General features: G+C 34.2%; 1 protein-coding gene across 3 annotated transcripts in view; it reads right to left on the bottom strand.

Annotated features, from left to right (window-relative positions):
* Nucleotides 1–18,657, bottom strand: part of LOC125049950 (serine/threonine-protein kinase Doa) — a 48,543-nt gene that overhangs the window by 23,839 nt on the left and 6,047 nt on the right. Inside the window, exon 1 of one of the 3 annotated variants that reach the window (XM_047649500.1) lies at nt 147–265. The exons of the other annotated variants lie outside the window; for them this stretch is intronic. The gene's annotated coding sequence lies outside the window, so the exon portion shown is untranslated. Of the gene's footprint in view, nt 1–146; nt 266–18,657 lie in introns of those variants that run through there. 3 annotated transcript variants of the gene reach the window in all.

Here is an 18,657-nt window from a genome sequence, read left to right as displayed (position 1 = left end):
AAAAAAATCGACACTAGGAAAAACACTGCAGCAACACTGATTAACCGCGATCCGAACTTATATTAACTTCTACTGATATTGTTGTAAAGCGACCGGAAGCGAGTACAAGAGCGACCACCGCAAGAGCATTGCGGCTACGTGAATACCTTCTCGTTGCGCGCGCGAGAACTGCGTGCGGTGTGCGTGCACCGCTGCGAGTGAACTGACTGAAGGGAGGAACGCACGGCGATAGGACCCCCGCTACCTCTCTCGACTCTAGCGCTAGCCTGCCCACTATAACTGACTCTATCGCGGAGCACTACGGCCGGAATCGCAGGAGCACTGACCTTCGCCTCGCCAACTAAGCCAGTTTCGACTGTAACCGCTCTGCTCACATTTCTAACCCCACAGGCACTAACAGGACTAGCAAGGACTGAATTCCTATACGAATCGGCATAGTTCGTGCTCGCTCATTGTCAAATGAAATCCACTTTTCGTGTTAACGCTGAAGAAATCTTGCCGGAATGATAATGAACGAATTTCACTTTGTCTTTACATTTTCTAAACGTTCGTGAAGCATTTCATTGTGTTAATTAAACATATAAGAATAAATTAAGTAACTTTTAATTTTATACGGCACCTGAACGTTAAAACCTCACCTCAAAATATAATATAAGCAAATAATTGAGCTGCATGTTTACCTGAAACAAACAAAATGATTATTAGAGAAATTCATCAAAAAATTAAGGCAAAACAGAAGGTCAAATATTTCGAACAAACGTACATATTATCATATTAATATTATGCATCTGGGGCATTATTAGAAAATGTTAACACCTTAAGTGAATACAAATTAATTCGATTCTATAGTTGTTTTTGTTAATATGTACATAGTTGGTCGTAAATAAATCCTAATGTCGGTTATCGAGGTAATTCGCAATATCCAGTTTACACAATACAAAGCGTTTCAGTGTTTCCTCATACCGGGTATCCAATGTCTGTGGTAATAATACTCATGTATTTTACTCGAAATTCTAATACCACCTTTATTGTAAGGCAAACCTACTTTATCCTAAGGTATAAAAGATTTCTTCCATATCGTTGCACATAAACACAAACATAACCGGAGCTATCTTTGGAAATAAATATTTTAAACATATGGCGTAGGACAAAGACGTCATAAATTTTTAATCAGACCAGTGAAAGTTAACTACCAAAGAATACTTAAAATTAATTGATTGATCTTCGGAACATAAACATAAATTTAAAACTACCTACGTATGAAATGAAGATCAAAATGATCTAAACAAAGATTTGAGAGATATTAAAACATGTGGTAATATTAAATTTTACAATCAGCGAGTATCACCACAAATACAGTTTCTATTGATTTCTATATTCTTCACCTAGATCGATTTAAATTCTGATTTTTCTTCTGAAAAACTCAATGACTGATTACTGAACCACGTCAACGTAGTTCTAAAGTTTTTCACTGTCTTTTCGAATAGTCGTAAAGACAGGTTGGTGGTTAAAACTAGCTTTCGCATGTATTAAATATATGACTAAAAATGTCTAGGCGATGAAATTATTGCTATTTCAATGGTGATGTATGTCACTGCCAACGATTACACGCTTTTATGATTTTACTCCCCTGTAGGCATAAAGTGCAACGCCTGTGACCTATATAAGCATAAATAGATATTCACCACCTCCACAAAGTGATGGCTCACCCAAGCGGAGATTTATAGGTTTACAAAATAAAAATAAAAAATGAAGTGCAGTGAAAAGGCTCAGTATTCCACGTATGCATGGCCCGTGGCATAGTTAATTCAAAAACACATTAAATGTTACCCACTGATCTACAAAGCAATAATTTCTCAAGTAAAATTTAAACAATACAATAATTCTCACATGCGTCATGAAGTTATGAGTTCGTTTAACGGATTCTTATCCTTTCGTTTTTTTTCAAACACTGACCCAAAAGTTGCGCAACGAGGTACTAAATCAATTAGGACATGAGTTCTGAATCAACGTCAAAAGTACCGACACAACCGTTATAATTTGTAATAATTCGTCATGTTCTCAATTTTCATACATTGTCAAACCATTGTTATACTATTAACATATTTACTCTATACTGAGAAATATTGCAATTGCGGGTTGCAAGGCTTTTCAATTTTAAAAAAAGGACACCGAAGTGGAAAGTACAGATGCACCTACGACTTAGTCAATAACAAACTGTTATGTTGTACTGAGCTCTAAAGCTTGAATAACAATAACTTAAGTGACTATGTCAAGACATGATTGGCCAAGTCGAGTCGAGTCATTCAATTGTAGCAAAAAACACACCGGAGGCGGTAAGCAACCAACAAACGAGGTCCAATGACCCAAATGTTCATTACTGGGCCGTCAAGACCAACGAAAGAAAAATCGGTCAGGCTGGCGGACGTCATTGCTTTATTGCTTTGTTCTTTGTCTAAAGATTGGAGGAAAGCTAGGTGAAATAAGAAATTGGTTACGAAAATAAACGAAGCGCTTTGTTCTATTCTTTTATCAACCGTGGAACGGATCTCTATAATTCTCGTTAAAATTACAAACAAAATTCTATCTATAAATGGAAAGACTGCCCGATTAGTGGAGCAAAAAACTTCAATAATATCAGTCGAAATAATATTATATCCGCATAATGTTAGCTGTTATGACCGCATGGAACTAATTCTATTCCGTAAATGGAACTCAAACCTGATCCGTCAAACACGACTTGAATATGAACCAAATGTTCAAACTTCTATATGGACTTCCCGGGTTTAGAGGAAAAATACAATTAGGATCCACAGTTGTATAAAGCAAATTTGTTTTTTGGGCACAAACAAGTTTCTCGGTAATTAGGGTACATTAGCATTAGGTGGAGATGTTCATGTATTGCAAAAGTTAACACAATAATAACCGAGTTACGAGTAACGGTTAACGTTAATCATCGAGGTCAAAATTCATATGTATAGCTACCAAATATAACACGTACATCACTTGATTTTAGATTCATCATGCCGTTTGATTTGACCGCTAGGCATTGTAACAATTTTCACGCAATTAATGTCCTGTGTCAATCACCTCGCTTTGTCTACATTACGGAACTATGCTTAATGATTTATTTCGTTTACAACTAAGTAATTTCAATGTCAACCTAATAATACAAAGAACACGATAACGAAAAAAAAAGAACGAAACGAGATATACAAATCTAGACACAAAAGTCTCTAGTTTTCCCTTTGGTTTCCTATCTTACAAATATGATGAACCCGTGACCAGCACTCATACTTTCGAAGATCACAAAATTAAATGTTAATATCGATTAATCTTTAAAGTGTAACTAGGGCAAGAGAAAACAGTCCGAGAGCAGTATTAAAATACCTTTCCCACAGAATGTTCACCCGTTGCGCTTCCGAGAAGAACAACAAAGATCCTGCGAGTGAATCACGCAGTCTGCTGTCTCCAAACAAACCAAGAGTAAAAAGGACCAACTTATAATAAACGCATTTAAGATACAAATACATACTACAATCTAATATAAATATTGAAACATAATAATTAACTTAATAATTTCCACATAAGGAACACGGATAGTAAAAGTAAGTTTGTAAATTGTAAGTACTAAATCATTTAAATGTAATTCAATTAAGCCGTTGCAATTGACATGTAAGTAAAAAAATAACCATAAATATTATAGAAATAAGTTTTATTTATGACCGAGTTAAGAGGCAAAACGGCATAATACTGTCAACTTACAAGTTGTAGTACAGTAAGATTCAAAGACGCGTAGGTGTGCACTACATACCACTGGCCATGCAATTTCTTGCAGACATTTCCTATAATTGGCATTCTTAGGTTTTGGGAGCACATCGAAAGGCTTCCATTAGTGATAAAAAGTTATGTGTAGGCGGTCAGCACTAATTTCGCACCATTAGAAATCAGCAAAAAAACCATATTGATTCATAATTGTTTCGTCATATTGACCCAGAAATTGAGGATCCTCGAGGGATCCTTCCTGGTAATTTTATGAATAACATATCATTAAAGCTAATTATCTGATGAGTAGTATATTGAAGAAAAAAATACGTATACCGTTAAGCAAATAAAAAGAATAGGTTAAGCAATTAATTAATTCCATTAGTAATAAGATCCCTTTTATTGCATGGTCATTACCCTATCAGTTATAAGCGTTATTAGCATCTGCGTTCTATGAACAGGTGCGTTATAATATCTTGAATCTTTGAAGAAAAATACAATTAATATGAATCTTCATATAGTGTATATCTTCCGTTTCAAATAAATTTGTTCAACAATATTATAATATCGTAACACCTGTGAAATACTAATCCATAAACAAAAGGAACTAATAGATTTACAAAAATTTAATGTCAAATTGAGAAACTCTGATTTTAAATCATTTTTATTTTACGATAAACATAGCAAAGAAAACAAGAAATTGTGACAAATATGGAAACTTGCAAATCCAGTTAAAGCTTGCTTATCTATCTATTATTAAAATATTCCTACACCTTAGACAAATATATTTAAGAAAATTAATGAGACGATAAAAGCTACTGTATGAGTAATTGAGCGAGCCTTTATATGTTAAGCAGAAGTCATTACTAGCGATAAACGGAAGAGGCTCGCGATCACTTCCTTTTACGTCATTCTATATCATTATAAGTTACAAGCTAGAGGAATCACGTCCAGGTGCAAAGGTGAATTTCGCTTATTAATATTACTCTGATAAAAAGGGAAATCATGTCACGTCCGATGACAAACGGCAGACAATGTGCAGCCACATTGGATTAAAATCAAGGTCACGTCAGCCTCGAAAGACGTTTGAAAACAAAAGTAAACACGCTTTACGCACTACCAAATTATGTTACGATTACGCAAAGTACTAGATTAATGTGTAACAATGATTCCAGGTGTAAAAAATAAGTACACGTCGTCATTTTCTAGTTTACAGTAAATCGTTGAACGTCAGAAATTTGTAATCACTACAAAGTATAAAACAAAGTCGCTTTCTCTGTCCCTATATCCCTATGTATGCTTAAACTTTTAAAACTACGAAGCTGATTTTGATGCGGTTTTTTTTAATAGATAGAGGAAGGTTTATATGTATAATAATCCATTAAATAGTGGAGAAATGCTGTTATTTTTGAGGTTTCTAATGTGATGTCGTAATTAATTACATTGTTTCCGCTTACATTGCAAACGCAGGCTGAACCCTACGAGATTTATCAAAATAATGTACAAGTATTGTACACATTGAAAAGGTCTACAGAAAACTCCGCGATGATACCATCGCATCCATAAGAGATAGACTCATATGGATATCCCACAATAACATTTTTTTGTTATTGTTGTTTGCACCCGTGCAAAGCCGGGGCGGGTCGCTAGTTTAATTATATATTAAACAGTTTTAGCTTAACCTTTCAATTAAACATTCAGGACGGATTAAGATTATAAACATAGAGAGCTGGTGAGAGTTTATTAACAATGTTAACAAAACTTAGTGCTTTTATATCACTTACATCTAGACGAAATTATAACAATTAATATACTCATACAAATTGACCACTCACGGACGAAAGGTGAATAATTCATAACAATTACGTTCCCTTTATGATTAACAAGCCAATATAAAATGAACCAGAAGCGAGTAAGTACTTCCGCGTACGCGAATTACCGAAAGACGCAGTTTTAGCGGAACGCCTCCATCAATTTCAGAACAATACGTGGGCGGTCGATGCATTGCCTATCCATAAAGGGAAATCTTGTTTACTTACTACTTGGCCTACCCTTTACGATAACTGATTGGAAATATCAACGACCGGAGCTTTAATTACTCTCTTTAGAACCACTCGCCAATAAGAAACAGATTGTCCTCTAAGCACGATCGCTTCCCTCATTATGCGTGCGCATTACGTTCGTAAAAGAACAGTACAGTTGCATATTGAGTCATGTAAATTGATACCTAAATCCTATTATATGCTTGAAAAGGTAACAAATGAACCAATTAGCATAATCAAGTAACCTGCCACGGTTTTGCCTTTATTTAGAGCATTAAACGAGTGAGTTGATCGCGTATACATAACACAACTATGCCTTTTGCATACATTATCGATAAAATGTCATATCGGGCCGTTAAACATGTCTCGGAGGCTCGTAGATTGCAACGTTTTATTTATTTCACTTTATGTAAATGAGGTCTAGAAGGAGAGGTTCAAAGTCATTGCTATCGCGTCGGACACGTCGTATGTAATGCATGTATTAGCGAAACAAAGTCTATGACTCAAGACAACAATACTATTATCATAACTAGTCTATACTAATATTATAGCGGAAAGATTTCTATGTAAGTGTGTTTGTAACGAAATGGCTCAAAAAGTACTGGACCGATTTAAAAATAAAAATAAAAATTCACCATTTAAATGCTTTCAATTTTAATATTACTGATTTATAAAGGCTATTTTAATAGCAAAGAAAATAAGGATCCCTATTAAAACTACAATAATGTTACCCAAGATGTAAAAAAAAGCCTATAAAATGTCTTTCATCACATACGCTGCGAAAACTATTGATGATAAAACAAATTTTTCCCACAATATTAAAGAACATATCAATATCAACAATAAAGCGAGAGCGAAGCCGGGACGTTCTTCTAGTAATATATAAAGGCCGATTTACATTATCTTAGTGTTTAGGAGAGTGCTTTAGTACAACTTGAAAGGCAAGTTCTTTAGCGTAGCGTTTACTAAAGCAAGTAGCGTTTACATGTTTCAACTAAAGTACTATCCTAGTAATGTAAATCGGCCTTAAAAGCAAGTTGTATTCGTCCACCTTCACATTAAATAATTAAAAAATATATGAGAACTTATAAGAATGTAAGTGTTTTTTATCATTAGTAGTCTAGCTCTTACAATCATTCTTTATCGTACACGGGCCATTTTAAAACAATAATAGCAATAAACGATAAATTACTGTATCATCGCACAAATAAATCTTCATAAACTATTGCTTCGTTTTATGGATAATAATAATCGTTAAAAAGTATAATTACTATAACAATTATCGAAGCAGCTATAACACAACTCGTAAGAGACAGTTTTATTCGATGAAAGCATTAAATATTATTACAACGTTTCCAAATGACAATGAGCAAATGTTTTGGATAATTTGGGTTAACACCAATAATTTGGCATTGATGAGTCAGGACCGCGACTAACTGTATCAGTCTAGGTACTGAGTTTGTTCTAATTACCTACTTTCGGAGCTTAAATTACCTACAAACAAAGCGTCTGTAGCTCAATGTCGTACAAGTCTTTTGTGTGGACTCTCAAAATGCGGGTCGCCGACGCACACATGTGATGACAGGTAATTGGTCTTACAAAGGTTTTATTCGTATAATCATCCTTTAATAAAAAATTGTATACAATCATCACACCGAAGTCTTGCACAATTCTCAAACAAAATGTGGATGGGATTAACTTTCGGTTTAAATGTATTTACATTGTGAGCAGTGTTGGCCTAAAGGTATCAACGCGCTGTTCGAACCCCGGCTGTGCACTAATTGACTTTATCTATGTGCGCATTTAACACTAGCTGATACGGTGAAGGAAAACATCGTGAGGAAACCGGCATGTCTTAGACCCAAAAATTCAGGTGTGTCAGGCACAGAAGATCGATCACCTACTTGCCTTTTAAAAATTATTAGGCAACAGATACAGGAATCTGAGACCCAGACGGAAAAGGTTGCAGTTCTTATAACAGAACAGAAATAGGAATTACATGAGGATTCTGAGTAGTTTGTTTGTTCACATGGCATATATCACCTTGAATATTCTCACAAACCACTTTCTCTGCAACAATAATTCTTTGTACAAAGTGAGTACAATAAAGCAGATATTAATTATCACGCCGATGTCCGTGTGACCCACTTGAATGAGTTAAACACCCACGTATCCTCGCTAGAACACAATGCGATATTGTATGCACAAATTCTGCGAAGCCTTATACATAAACAAAAGCCACCCCTTAAAAACGATATTTTAGACATTTAGTAAAATAAATATGTAGTATTTGTTTGGAGATCTTTCCGAATATAAAGAAACTTTGCCAAATTAAATTTATAAACCGAATGTATATTTTGTAATGTATTGATTTTTACAACATCGCCGCTTGTACTGCCAAGATAGGAGATGTAACGAAGTTCATAGGAAAACATTTCCAAAATTTGCATAAAATTTTAGGTAAACCTCCTGACTGATATGACTTTACAACATCTTTACCTTTAACAACACGCGAGTCCCAAGAACATTCATCTATACAAAGATATTAAATTAAAACATATTGGCTTTATCAAAAGCAAGAAGGATGTTTACTAGTATTAGCGAAATCAACATGGGTGCATAATGAACAATTAGGAGCCTACATGTCTGAAGAGACTAGACGGAGACCTTCGAGACCGCCTTCTCCTATAATGTATATGGGCATGCCAACTCGGTAACTATTACGTAACTTGTAACTGCACTCCCTAGTTACATACAATGACCTCAACAAACCTTTTTAGCGATTTTCCAAATTAGCGTAAGAAAATACGCGGACGATAGAATGATTGTACAGTGCATTCGCATATTATTTATATTGTCCCTTTCACTGATCGTATATGTTTTAATTGCTCTGTTCCACTAGTTTCATCTAAGTAATTTTATGTCTTATGTATTTCTGCATTTCTTGAGCTCACCTAATCTAATTTTTTTCTCTGAGTGGTTCCTGGGAGAAATCGCTTGAAAGCGATAAGGCCGTCAGTTGCATACCTTTTTATTTAATTATTTTAATTGTAGTGTATTTCTGTATTACTGCAACGAATCGTTTATACACCAAAGCTATTCAGATTCGATTCAGCTCATGCTCTGAGATCGCAATTATTGGAACGAAAGTTTTATTAATTCATGTCACCTGTTTATTAACCATTCACATCTATCACGAGTCGAGTCATCATTACAAACAAATAAAATTTGGGCACTTGATACACACATGAAAGAAAAACTAATCCGTTAGTTTTCACTGATCAATTTGTACATACAATTGAGGGTTTGTATTAGGTTTGTGCTACCAACCGTTAGCTTGCCTACATACGGAGCACATGATTAATATATCTATAGCAATCGAATGAAAAGTACCAATGGTATACAGTAAAACAATATGATCATTAGCGACATTCGATTGTGGAAGTAAGTCAATAAAAACGATTGACATCATTTTACTTCTGCGAAATTGAGAGTAATCAACAAATTGCTATTAATTATAAGATACGACGCGATTGCCAGCCTCTGGCAGCTTTCACTTGCCGCCCACCTCCTGTCGCAGGATTATATTACACTACGTATTCATTTACCATCAAAATAATAAAAAGCTCAAGTGAGTCACTTAATCAGAACAATAAGAGAAAGTCTCAGTTATAAAATCTAATGCTAGATTTAGAATATCACGGTTTAAATTATTAAATTTAAAATTTCTCAGCGTTGCGTAATGGTTTAGGTAAAAATTTGAAGCCAAATTAATTAGTGGCATCTAATTAAGATTATAATTTCCAAATTTGATTGACACAGTGGTAGCGAAAGTAAAAATATGATACGGTTTATAATTCGTAAGATGGAGAAAGGTTGCGCATCTTTTCCAACATTTTTGGCATATTGCAACGTCAGTACTGTGCAATTTAATCACCACGAATAAATTTTTATAACTTTTGATTATGCATATTTATTGAATTTAAAAATAATACTTATATGTAGCCATGAACATATTTCTACGTTGTCGAATCTAAAATATGTTTAAATAATGTGTGCAACCAAAGTGAATGTAATAAAATCAATAAACCTTTAAATCCACTGGTTTAATCAGAGACAAAGCGGCAGTGTCGGGAAGTGTTGTTTTCAATAAACATCGGCGACAGAACAATATAGCTGCGGTTATCAGCTTAAACGACCGTCACTACTTTCTACGAACAACGTTCACAATGAGAAATCACATTATTACACTTTTTCTGCAACTGAGACTAGTTCATCTTAATTTACAGACGCAACAGTAAGCTAGTTAGTTAATATAATTAATAACCTTAAAAATAATCCGCGGTATCGGGTATTTGGTTCTTATGATATTTGTTTATTTAGTAGAGTTTACTCAGAGCAGGAAACCATGAAAATCTTAACGGTAATTTTTCGCACTTCGCGGCGTTCCTTTGTAACTCGACAAATATTAATTTGCCAAACGATCAATAATTCTCTTTACACATCAACATGAGCCAAGGTCCTTGGGATGTTTATATTTAATAATTTATTGATGTTTTAAATATACATTGCTGCGTCGGGTCGGCGTTCACTTAAATGAGCACTCAGTGAGCGTGAAACAATTCGCAGAGACAAAGGTCATTCATGTGTACAAAGTGACGTGAAAGAAAAAACTTTATATTTCAGTATAATATGCTAATCGCGTTTAATGCCATAACAGTTAGTGCGGGGTCAAATAGAAAAGTGAAAGGACTATCACTCTCGAATCGAGGCTTTTATTATCAAAACAAATAATTATAAGTTCAATAAGCCTACACTAGCTTTCGTCTCCCAAAATGGCGATAGCAATAACGATGAGTAATGAATAGAGAGCTGCTTTAATTCGCGCTGGCTGCGCCCACGCCGCTCGCCGCATGCGCTGTGCCGCGCATCCACTCGGAACAATGCTTGGTTTACTTTCTCGATTGACTCATACTGATACATTGTACATGTCTCGATATCCGAATTAGATTAATGTCTTGAATTAAGACAAGGTTCAAATCATAGGTCAACAACTTTCCTATATTACTAGCACAGCGTACAACAAGTACTGTCCTGAGTTTAATTTACTGGGATTAGTTTTAAACGTTAAACGCTAAAAACATTTAAAATCATAATAAGGAGCATTTCTGTATACACAGTCCTAGAAATCGATACTTTTCAGAAACATTTACGTCTTCGATCTGTGTGAAATGTTTCGAACCACGAAGATTTTGAAACAAGTCTGACTTGCACCTATGCGCTAAGGTGGGTGGTTATTATGCTATGTTATTAACATATTAAAACGAATAACTTAAACATACAAAGGCAATTTATTATTCCACATATGAATAACCGCAAACCTTCGTTTTGACCGTGACAAGAACGTTGTCCTGAAGTCAGAACGTCAAGAGTCATCTTCCCAAGCGAGAAATGATGTATTTATCGATCACAACCATCAACGAAAAGAAAACAAAACCGAGGACATTTTACTCAATTTCGCACTTAATAATACAAAGATTGGAAGTTGCGGAAAGCAAAAAATTTACGGCTTCCGCGAAGAAACCTTCGACACCGATTCGACCTTCTTGTATGCAGGTTCATACATTATCTAACTAGTTTAAGAATTATTATAAAAACAACTTGAGAAAGGTCATAATTCTTTTAAGTATCAACGCGAAATTACGTTTGATTTTGCAACATAACGCAATTTTGATTCCGTCTGTTTTGTTCAGCATTTGTTTGCTTTAGGAATTCCTTAATTTTGGCAATTTATTGCAATGACGTAAATGATGATGTGATATTAAACATTTGATTGCATTGATTAAAAAAATGATTCCTACTAAGCAAAGCTATTATTCTGACAAGATAACCTAACAAGTATAGGAATCATCGCAAGCGCATGTGTGCGCTAATGAACGCACGTCGCGACGCTGACCCCCGACCCACGCCGGGTTCGATGCCCGTCGTCCCTCCCGCTCTGCCCTTAAGCTTCTATTCCCTTTGAATAGCGATACGTCCCGGCTTTGCATAAGTGTAATGTATTCATTAAGACATGTATAAAACCCTATATAATATATTTATAAAACGATCAAGAAACCGGTGTTTAATAGGAAATAATAAGATAATATTTACATTTACTTTAACTAAATTTCGTTAATAACTAAGTAGAAATAAGATAAAATGTAACTTACAAGAATAAAGGCTATATTTATTTATTTATGTATACTCCCTATAATTAAAACTTTACTAATAATTAGAAAAAAGAAAAAAAAAATCTATGTAATATATATAGAATTATTATAAATAAAAATATAAATAGGCAATTATGGACATATAATAGACATTAACTAATAGAGACTAATAGAGTTAGCCTACTCAAAATATTACCTTCTTACATACAGAATATTAAACATATATAAATATTGATAAGTCTCAATAATCAATACATAAACTATAATTTATTTAACTTGAGTAAAGTAGGTGTGTTTGCATCTATGGAATACGCTGTTTGTACGTTGGAAAGTTTTCTCCGTACATAACACGGCACATGTGATACCTGGAAAAGGAACTAGTACGAAAGTGTCTGGAAAAACTATAGACTACCTTATTGATACTGGTTCTGTTAATGACGTTTAGGGTTGGCAACTGATTTTCACAATCCAATTCTATTTTTTATTAGTTTTGTGAACATTGTAACTAATTTTCGGACATAATTACTAACCATTGTCAAAGCAAATTCCCTAATTTTAATATAAAAAAATATAGAAAATTTTACATTTCGTTGGACTTACAAATGAACTTTTAGGAATTTAGCCAGTAATATAATTAACGAGCTGTGAGCAATCACATTTTTATAAATTCTAAATAACTTGACGCATCACTAAGTTCCTTCCTTATTTGTTAAATAAAGGTTCCCTCTCATAGCAAAACTTTCAGTTACGATAATAAATACGTACAACGGAAACATTCAAGGAAAACGCGTGAGGGAACTCTAAAAAGTTCCTAAGCATGATTATTGCGAGACGGCACACCTGCAGCTAATTACACATAAGCGGACTTGTGCATTTAAAATAACAAGATACCGGCACAACCTGTCATCCGTCAAGTGAAACTTTCGTGTTTTGTTTCTCGAGTCAAAGAAATTGCCCCAGTACCACTTTTGCTTAGCGCTCCTAATCCAAGCAAAGATATGTGAGATTATATTGAGCCTATAAATATAATCAACAAGGGCGCTGGTTTGGATACAAGGCGATCTTGTCCACGCGGGGGTAAGCCGGGAGGGAGGGGTGTGCAATGGCGAGAGGCACAATTCGCGATCGTAGGCGCAGGGAGTCAACGTACTGGGACCGGTTCACTAATCGATCCTACAATGCACTCCTGTCTGCACCTAAACTCGCCTATAACGGCTTCTTAACTGGAAAGACACCTTAACAACAGTGTTTATAAAAACAAGTAGCAAAACAAAAGTGCTACGCGTAAGGACAAAAGAGGCATCTCTACAAAAATAAATCGAAATTTAAATAAAACTTACAGAATATGTAACCTTTTTCGAATACGTTAGTTGTCAAATGTCCTATCAATTCGTTAATGCGATGAACGTTTGAAATAGATTGATAATAGCATTTACATTACGAAACCACCAGGTTTTGGAATCTTTAAAAACTAGATAGGTATTGTTACAGTTTCTAGTTACATCATTTGACTGCGCAACAATAAGCAATGGACAATATCACGTATTGATTTACCGTGGTCCATTGGGCAAGCTGCGGTGACTTAGACGGTGACAACTGTCCACTATATCATTATGTCAATGCACTCAAAGTCGGCGACAGCAATTGTTCCGAGTTTCACTAAAACGAGCAAATTAGGCGTTAAACCGCTTAAACCCCAGTTCTGTATACGTGACAATACGGCATTGTCTGAATCACTTTCGACGATAAGGAGTAACTCCGGAAATATAAGTCAACAACTCATAATGAACCTATCATCAATCGTCATACTGTGTATAACCCATATAACAATAACTTCATTATTTACATAAAGCAATCGCACAGAATTATTATAATTATTTGATTTAATAGCTTTTAATTAAAAATATAGACCTCCCGCCTAGTATATATTTACTAATATAAAATTAATCTGTGTGCTTATTAAATACCCGTCAACAAAGAAATTTCGACTCGTCAGAAGTATTCAAATTGGACATTATTCAAAAGTACTCTCGCAGTTTCCAAATAGAATATTAAAGCGAGTACTGCTACTTGAAATGTATGACAATTGTTTTCAAGAAGGAAGTAGGTAAATCTTCATTATATTTAATCAAAAGCGACACATCTGGAGCATTAGCTATTATCCAGCACCTAATAAAGCAATCAATCGAAATAGATTCACATAATAACTGTATCAATAGAATGATTTTTACGATCTCTTAAATGAAGATTGAAACATTCGAACCACAAATTGCCAGCGATTAGATTTCAGATTAAATAAATGCGTTTTAATAGATTGTCTGTGATATATATGGACGTTATTGTTTAGTAATAAAAACTTTTAATAATTAGCTAAATTTGAATTAAATTAGAAAAATTTGTAATATCTCTTTTTTACAGGTACGTCAATATATAGCTTAAAATCTACCAAAAATACCGAACAAATAAAACCATCGTAAAACCAAACATGACAAAGACTAGTAATACAAGAAGCTGAAATGTATAATATGTTCATTTATGAGAAGAAAAGATGATTTGCGTGCTATATAAGACCACGATGATACCAGAGTGAACTTAGCGAGGCCAACTCAATAGGCCTTTGTTAAATTAACAGGATATGAAAAGCGACCTCGAAGCTGTAATCCAATACGTTAGGACGGGAGGAGGAAGCGATCATTTTAATGATGAACCTTGGGTTTAGTGGTGTCAAAACGATTTGAGAGCTAAGGGCACGGAGTTTAGAACAATTAGGAAAGGTTAAATAGTTACTATGCGTGACGGTTGATTAAAAATTGTGTCTTCGTTGTGTATAAAAAATTTGATTCTCCTTAGAGATATGTGTATTAAAGCACTGCGTACTATTTAGTTTTTCAATACACAATACGTAGTGCATAGTTTTTCTATTGGGTATTTCTTTATGTTATTTTTAGCTGTATGAATTTTTAAATTATTTATGTTTGGCTTGTCTGGAAAAAACAATAGCTTTTAGCGGTAAGAGTGTTCATTTACATCATTTGGTCTTCATTTATTTTATTTTCTCCTGTTTTGTGTTATTGTGATGTAAACAAATCATGTGTTATCATTATCATAACTACTTTATTACAAAAATAAACAGCAGCTGAAAAAATGCCGTCAATTATTTAAATAAATAAAAATTTGTCCTCATAGCCATCTTTAAACACTAAATATTTCCATAGGACTTATCTACACTAATATTATAAAGAGGAAAGCTTTGATTGTTTGCATAGGCATAAGTTATAGAATATTTTTTTAAAGTCCGAGACACCACGTCTAACTTATCACATATTTAATCAAATAAATAACCAGCCGTGCGAAAACGGGAGTGAAAGTTAGGAAATAAAGTTATACATATAAAAATCAACGTCGTTTTAGAGGTTTTATGTATAAACTTTATTGCAAATATACGATAGTTAACTTAGACATCGAGACCTCAATAGGGATAGAATATAAATTTCAAGATTCGTGCCACAAAACCGATACTGCACATAAATTGGACTTGCGCTGTTCCGCCTTGTGGCATGGAGAGCTAAAACTGTATGCAGATTTCGCGAATAAATCCTTATCATGCCTATTATACATAAGAATTAATGACTGTACACACGGTATACAAAAGTTGCTAAGGACTGCGTCTGTCTAGAAAACATGTTCTTTTTTCAATCTGATTATTTGTACTAACAAAGACAAAACCTATATGAAAACTTGAAAGGTGATGTGTGAAACCTCAATGTGGAATTATGCAGGTCGTTTTCTTTCCGCATAAGTTAAGGTAAGATAAGGTGATCTAGACAGAACATTAAACAACGGAAGTTGCGTTAGCCACGTGTTGCGCCATGCGTTAACTGCGTGTTGGTAGAAGGAAAAATTCAAGCTTCGTAACGTTAAAGAGTGGACGGGTATTGCGACTACGGAAGATTTGATGCATCTGGCACAGGACAAGACATGCTTCACGAGACTGACGGCCAACCAAAAGAGAAGGTGACGCTTCAGTACCAACGTAATAAAATGCAAACGGGAACATACTAAGTCAACTGAACTAAACTTTGCCCAAAGATCTTTTATGTTAATACAGTTTAAACTCTTTATAACGAATTTCATGGGACCGAGAATTTTTCCTTGTTATCTTTTCGTTATACGGAGGGAGGAGAAAAACACTAAATGTAACCAATTACAATAATTTATATGTATATAATAGATAGGTGACAATGGTGCGTTTAGTAAGTGAGACCAACATTTCCTCCCGGCAATGTAATCTAAGAATAATGGCACACGTGTTAATGCAATTAACAATAACAAAGGCTGTATATGACCTCAGGTGTCTTTTTTAGAAATTTCGGCACCTGAATGGGTTAGTTTTGTAATCTGATTATAAAAACAATTACACTTAAGTATGTTGTGTCTAAATATAAAAATATTTCTTCGTAATAGAGAGTGGCTGTTGCAATGACGAATGTCGTTACAAAGAGTTTACACTGTATATTGTAGTAACTAATAATAAAACTAAACAAAACTCATATATGCATATTTACGAGATTCAACACACTGTAATTTTTATTATCTCCGAAATGTGCAGCCTGTGAAAGTGAATGCTCTTACTGAACAAAAAAGGACAGAACACAGACATTAACTTAAAACAAGGTTAACCATTTAAATACATATATTTTATTACCCTTTATGATTTTCGGTATTGAATGGCAATTCAATTATCAAAATCCCAGATTGAAAACCATTTTATGCAATTCTAAACAAGTTTTCTTGTTTTATTGTAGCAATTTGAGAAGTAATTACTTATAATTTGACCTTTAGACGTCTTTTTAAATCTGTAGTATTGTGGCAACACTGTTTATCATGCATCATTTGAATGTATTCCATTAACATGCATTTGTCCGGTACATAAATATGTACCTTTTAATACATCTTTGATTTTGTAAGCAATATTTTTATAGTTAAATTTATCTTATTAAATTCTACTTTTATCGTTGTAATCAGCATAATCGTAGACACAAGAAAACATATTTTACAACCACCGTCCACAACCCAATCACGCAGCAAGCATTGTTTGTGTAACGTACATAGGCAAAGACCAATTTAAGAATAAGAATATTGGTGAAACAGTTTTTCTGTCTACAAATAAAATTGATCAAAACATGAAATTTGAAAACATTTTGTAAGTGGTAGAAACTCTTCATAAACGACAAATTTTTCTTTAGCTTTCGACAACTCATCACAGTTACTTTCATACAAAAACTACGACAAAACCTAGACTTGTCTTTGCTCGGCGTGGGTCGGTTGCACCTACTGCACTTCTAGTTTTACTGTGTCAAGAACAACACCTAGCCCCCACCGCGTCTCCCCGTCGTACAACTATTTTGTCACCTGTCCACGAAATTATTTTTAAATTAACCTTACTAATTACGCATTAAGTTATGCCTATAATTAGCTATAGCAAATCAATTAAAATTAACCATGATAAAAAAGCTTTTTGAATTATCCATTCTCGAGACACATATTTTTTTTTACTTGTAAATTATTTAAATAAAATAGATTATTACCCTAATAATCTATATTCGAAATATGAAAATTACATTTACTTTTCAAATATTAAAACAACGTTACTACATAATATCTACAGTAGGAACAGTATTTTGATAGTTTCGAAGTTATCGATTTATGAAAGCTAGGTATGCTTTTTATAATTGTTTAACAATCGTTTGTGGTGTTAGATAAAGTTCTAGTCAGTGAACCTTACCCTAAAACGTAAAAAATCCTGTGTTGTGTCAGTTAAATTTTGTTAATATTTGTTCTCTGAATTTGGGAGAAGTTTCTAAATTTAACTCCAAATAGCCGAATATAATAATATATATATTTTAATATCAGTAGGAATCAAAATCATTCTTACGGCCTCTAACAAATGAGAAATAACAAGATCAGTCAGCTAAGGCAACACTTATTTTATCTATCGGGATGTACCTACTCTATACTTATTCCTATGAAAATCTCTGATCCAAACGCATAAAGCTAAGTTCCGTTAGTAACGGTACTAAGCTCTGACCGTCGCCCTTCAGCGGTTCAGTATATGTATTTTCATTTAAGTGATGACTAAAAGTCCAAAGATAACATTAAGATTGCCGTTTTGGTGCGACCTTCTCGGGGCCCTTGACATACACTTGCGAAAGAAATCTAAACACAATGTAAATAATGGAAATTTGTTCGCAAAATTTAGCTTGGTAAAACCGTCTTGATAATTTTACCTTCATCCTTGATCGACTCATATCGGCGGTAAACGAATCATTTTTGCACATAGGTAATTAAGGCTAACACGCAATTATAGCTGTCAGTCCTTTGTCTGATAGAAATCTGCGGATACGGGCAACAAACTTTTAAATTCCATGAATACATGTATCTAACGTATAAAAAACTCTTACTCCACGCGATTTTATATATAGCCTAGGGATAATGTCTTGGCGACGGTCAATAAAAGCTGCCTAGACGACCTGTTATTTCGTACCATGAACCATTAAGGCCAACGCAATGACGAAACTACCAAAACTTCGTTACGTCTGTCCTTTGTGTAAAAAAGCGCTTGTTGTCTTATTGTCAGA

The sequence above is a fragment of the Pieris napi genome, chromosome 5 (assembly GCF_905475465.1).
Source record: "Pieris napi chromosome 5, ilPieNapi1.2, whole genome shotgun sequence".
NCBI classification, from domain to species: Eukaryota; Metazoa; Arthropoda; class Insecta; order Lepidoptera; family Pieridae; genus Pieris; species Pieris napi.
The sequence above is the reverse complement of the archived record's forward strand: the minus strand, read 5'-3'. Positions and strand labels throughout refer to the sequence as shown.